Raw genomic sequence first — 6,000 nt, 5'->3', positions numbered from 1 at the left:
ACCCTCCTGCCTCCCTCTTCCATTTTATAAAGACGCTTATGGTTACACTGGGCCCATCCTGATAATTTAAGATAATCTCCCGAATTTAAGATCCTTAATCACACTGCAAAGTCCCTTTCGCCATTTAAGGTGACATACTGACAGGTTCTGGAGATTAGGACACGGACATCTTTGGAGGATGATTATTCTGTTACCACATTTGGGAATCTTAGATCAAGGGAAACTGTCACATAATTCAAAGGATCCAGTGATCTAGTCTGGGTTACCCTGACAGGCTCTGCATGCTCAGGCAGCGTACAGGCAGTCAAAGGACTGGGCTCCATTTTTTTTTTTAATATTTATTTGTTTATTTGGCTGCACCAGGTCTTAGTTGTGACACGTGGGATCTTCGTTGCCGCATGCAGGATCTTCATTGTGGTGTGCAGGATCTTTTAGTTGCAGCATGTGGGATCTAGTTCCCTGACCAGGGATTGAACCCAGGCCCCTGCATTGGGAGCATGGAGTCTTAACCACTGGACCACCACGGAAGCCCCAGGACTGGGCTTTAGATGCAAGCAGACCAAGCTTTGAATTCCAGTTCACCACTGTCAACTGAAAAAAAGTACACAACGTGAGAGTAGTGATTAAGTTTTATTTGGGGCAAAATGAAGACTATATCCCAAGAGACAGCCTCTGAGATAACTCTGAGGAACTGCTCTGAAGAAGTAAGGGGGGAGGTCAGTATATATGTGATTTTGGTGAAGGAGGATACGTGCAATCAAGCACACATTTTGGTAGAGGGTTGCTGCTAGTCACAAGGAACAAATGTCTCTATTAATGATTTTAGTGTTTTTCTAGATACGAGAAGATGCAAGAAATCGGACTCGTAAAATCTTACCCTAAAAATATCTATCTGAAGGCCTGTTCTGCCAGTTTTTCCCAGAGCACAGAATGCCTCATCCCTGATCTCTCCCCCGAACTCCTTTCAGGGTGTGTTGAAGGTCAGCCACTGCAGTGGCCAGTGACTTCATTCTTGTGGTGCCAGATGGCAAGTGACAATTTTTAGTTGGCAGTGCCTGATCATGGTCAAAATTCGACCATGGTTTGGGAGGCACTTCGTGACCATTTTGTCCCAGAGTGCTAAGACATTCCTGTGCCAGGTGAGGATTTTGTCGATAGGCAACTCAATGTGCTGTTACTGGACTAGGCCCTATTAAGAGTAGCCAAAGTCTCTGGACCACAAGACAGTCTCACTAGTCTGTTATGGTACAGGAAATGATTCCCTCTTGTTACCTTTTCCCATATCTAGAGTTACAATATTATGGTCATTGATCTGATATAGAACTATGTATCTGGTCAACTGCTTCAAGTTCACCTAGTCATCATTTTATCAAAGTCTCAGTCACACATTTGATAATGCAAAAAACAACAATTTTAGGGCTTCCCTGATGGCACAGTGGTTAAGAATCTGCCTGCCAATGCAGGGGACACGGGTTCGAGCTCTGGTCTGGGAAGATCCCCCATGCCACGGAGCAACTAAGCCTGTGCACCACGACGACTGAGCCTGCGCTCTAGAGCCCGCTAGCCACAACTACTGAGCCCGCGTGCCACAGCTACTGAAGCCTGTGCACCTCAACAAGAGAAGCCACTGCAATGAGAAGCCTGAGCACCGCAACAAAGAGTAGCCCCCACTCGCCGCAACTGGAGAAAGCCTGCGAGCAGTGACGAAGACCCAACACAGCCAAAAATAAATAAATTAAATAAATAAATTTATTACAAAAAAGATTTTGTAAAACAGGCAAAATACAAATGATATAGCTAGTAGTATTAGTAAGGTTATAAATAAGAATTTAAGCCTAGAACTTCTATTAGGTGCAGCCCAGTATATCCCCAGGTCATCTGACTTAGCCTGTTCTATACCAGTTCTTATCTTTAAAGGAAATTATATATTGGTATTGTTTATAAGGCGCCCGACCCAATTTCCTACTGTTATTAGCTGGTTATCCTTCGTATGATTTAATATACTAAAGGAGCCTTTAAACTTGAGCATAGCCTGGTGTTAGCCACATAGATACATACCAGAACTGTGTGAGGTTTCCTTGTCATAAACAGGAGGTTATGGTTTTTGACTGAGATTCCGCTTGGTGTTCTGATGGAGCTTGAGTGACCCTACAAGAAAATTCATATTTATGGTCAGAGTTGGAGCAGGTATTATTAATTGGCCAGGTGAGGGATATCACCTAGTAATATCAATAGTGGCCTAAAGAGAACTATAATTTCTTTCTTCTAGAATAAATTTCCTAAGGGCTATCCAATTAGAGCCTTGGAGTGGAGAAATCCACCAAAGTAATCCAGAAGAACTGGATATAGGTAAATAGCCATAAAGCCAACAATTGGATTAACTTTAAACGCAGTATAAGATTGTGAAATACATTCGGTTCTTAAGCAAAGTTGTGAGCAATTATCAAAGTAATTGGTAGACAGGCCTGGTCCAGCATCTTGGGTCAGATGTCTATTTCAGATGTCATCTTCTCATCCTAGTCTGGAAGTTTCTCCTCTGTTTGAGTCTTGTTTTAAGGTGATTTTAAGGTCAGCAATCCTCTCTCTAGGCCAGTCCAGTGCAGGGACACTTTTGGAAACATTAATCCAAGAGTCAATTCCTTTCAGTTTCGCTGTGCATGAGCTAGTTAAGAGTACCTGATAAGGGTCTTTCCATCTAGGTTGGAGATAGTCCTTTAAATGATGTATTTTCCAGTATGCATAATCCCTGGCTACAGGTCATGAGGCATCTGATCTTCATCCAAAGATAGATTACTGAGATAAACTTTAGAAACAAATTAGAGTGTCCTTTTAATAATTCAGTTAAAGTTTACAATAATATAACATAATAGCAAGGAGCTGAATCGGAAGTGAGGCTTAAGCAGTAAATACAGACCTCAATTAACAAAACTAGAATTTGATATGCACTAAAACATAAATTTTTCTCTCTAAAATTACCCTTATTTTTACCAAATATAGACAAATTAAGATTAATTTGTTTGCATATTAAGTCTAATTTCAGTAACCTTGGCCTGATTACTTAGGTAAGTGTAATTGATCATATAGGGTCTTTAATATTGGCCGTGGGGAGCTTTTCATTAGGAGTCTCGGACTGAAGTTTTCTTTAAAAAAGCCCTCTCAGGGACTTCCCTGGTGGTGCAGTGGTACGAAATCTGCCTTCCAATGCAGGGGACACGGCTTTGATCCCTGGTTGGGGAACTAAGATCCCACATGCCACAGGGCAACTGAGCCTGTGCACCAAAACTACTGAGCCTGAGCGCCACAACTAGAGAGAGAAAGCCCACGCACCACAACTAGAGAGAAGCCTGCGTGCCGCAACGAAGACCCAGCACAGCCAAAAAAATGAAGAAAATAAATAAATAAAATAAAGTAAATGAATATTAAAAAAAAAAAGGCCTCAAGGTCAAGGAAAGCAATGCCAAAGGCTTGTCACAGATTTTGCCTTACAGATTTGGGTGAATTACTCCCTTTTCAAGATCCCCACAATATCACCAGCCAGGAGGTTGCCTTCCTTATTTACCTGATAAGGCTACTGGGAACCTATGAGTTTCCAATTTCTGAAGGAATCAGGTAGACAGAAAAGATAAATGTTTCAATTCTGTTTACAGAGGTACAACTTACCAAATTGCTGTAAGTCATAACTAGCTTGAGGGAAGGGTCTGCTTATGTCTGGAAAACACAGATGAAAAGCCAGTAATGTTTTAGACAGAAACCATAAAAATTATAACCACATTCATCAGTTCACTCAGTCCTATGCAACTAATCGTTTCTGTTAATAGTTTCATGAAGCCATCCGGTTTTCCACTAGAATTTTTAAATTTCTTACCCAGTTCAGCAAAATGATCTAAAAGTTATCAGAAATCTGTACTTGTCCAAAAGTCCTTGCTATGAATCTTCTTGAAGAGGAAGCATTTTGCAAAGGCATAAGTGTAAGACAATAACTGTCTATGAATGACAAAAGACTTAAGAAGGCACAGTTAAAGACCTGATTAGAATGCTATTGACAAAGAAACTTGGTTACTGCTGTGACACTTTAGGATAATAACCAGAATTATGACGGATAAATTTTACCAGGACATACCAGATTTTTAGGAATTTTAGGTAATTTCTAGACTATGTATATTAATGATATTTACCCATGCAATACAACCTAAGAAGATTTATTACTCATTTGACAATAGTTCCCATGTAATTTAACATACCAAATGAACCTAATTAGTTTAATACCTCTCTTTGGGATGTTTCAGGGAGCCCTTTGAAGCTAGCTAGAGGTCAAAGTTAGCTAGAGGTCAAAGGAACATCTTTAGAATTTGATTTGGGAACTTTGTCAAAAAATATCTAAAAGGTTTTAAAACTCTTGGTCAAATAGGATCATAGGTCACTGTGAAACAATGCTTATCCACTTAACCAAAGTGACAAAAAGATTTCAAAGGCAATTACACACAGTTATAGCATGTTACCAGTTAAAGGTAAAAGAAACTTTATAATCTGTTATCAAAAGTGGATCAATATTCTAAGAAAACTTTGTCATCTTAACAGAGAGAAAAACCAAATTCAGGTTTTGCACCAGCTTATTTCTAAAATTCATTTACTCAATTAAATGTATTCTACACTTAGGCAATCCTGACCATGCACAGAACTCTTTTCTCAGGATTCCTTTTCCATAAACCTTCTGTAACTTTCTGTATCCATACTAGTTTGTCCCTTATTTTTTTCCATCCATAAACAACCAGCTCTAGAACAAAATTACTTTTTTTCCCTTAACAAAATGCAATTCCATTCCTCATACCTTCTTTTACTGAAGACACACATCCTACTTTGCTACTATATGCTGAAATGTTTCCTTTATTTTTTCTAGTAGCTTTAATTACATATTTAAATTAGAATTCACAACTCTTAAAACCTTACTTTCTAGTGAAGACTAAGAAGTATGCAATTATGAACTGTTGTTTACATTTTCATTCTGTAGATTGGCAAACATAAATACCAGTAATAATTTCTAAAAAACATGTTTTTTTATAGAAAATATCTCAGTGTGGCCCCAGACATGTTTATGAATAGTCCTTAATGCCTTTAGTTTCCCTGTAAAAGGAGGCCAGTGTTCAGTACCTAAGGTTTCATTATCTTATTTTTTTGGGAATGACCTAGTCATTCAATAAACTTCCATCATTTAGCTTAATTTAGTACAACTCTAAACTTTAAAGTTGCCAAGTATCTGGAGAGAATATTTTAAAGTAGATATTCCTAAAACAATTTTCCTAAAGAGTTCACCCAAAACCTCTTTTCTCATTTACATTTAATTTAGTAATAAAACATTTCATTATACCAAGTTATTTTTCTTGCGGACAAATTTGCAACAGATATAATAAGATCTTATTTGACTTTTATTAAACCTAGGTACAATAAAAGTATACTTAATGTTGATGACTCTAAGACATGTCTGTATTAATTAAATCTACAGACAAACCTTAATACCAGGTATTAATTTAATGCTGAATATTTCCCAGTTGACATGAACTTGAAATTCATTCTGGATAGTTTCCTTTTTTATTTCTGAGAATTTTTATAAATGCTTAATTTACTTTAAGCCAATTAAGTAGAGCTCATTTACAAATTAATTTTGATAATACCATCCAAAGGTAAAGACATATGTGCCCACATGGACATATGTACAGACACAATCAGAGATCTCATCGTTTTATTTTAAAACTTAGTCATGAATCAGGTGTTACAATATAAAACTCACTACTTTGTAACAGTTAGAATAAGTCAAATTTCAAAAGGCCTCTTTCCTCCCTGTTTTTCTCCTCAGTCTCTGGAATTAGAGATGGTCTAGATAACTGTTCCTGAGAGCCCTGGTCTCAAGGCACAGGGAGAGAAAAGCATGTTCTCCTAGAAGGACCTGTTCCCTCAAGGGTCAGAATTCTGAAAAGATGTTTTATTAAGCCAGCTTTCTCTAAC

Source organism: Mesoplodon mirus (genome assembly GCF_964341445.2).
Source record: "Mesoplodon mirus genome assembly, chromosome: 3".
Classification (NCBI taxonomy): domain Eukaryota; kingdom Metazoa; phylum Chordata; class Mammalia; order Artiodactyla; family Ziphiidae; genus Mesoplodon; species Mesoplodon mirus.
The sequence above is the reverse complement of the archived record's forward strand: the minus strand, read 5'-3'. Positions refer to the sequence as shown.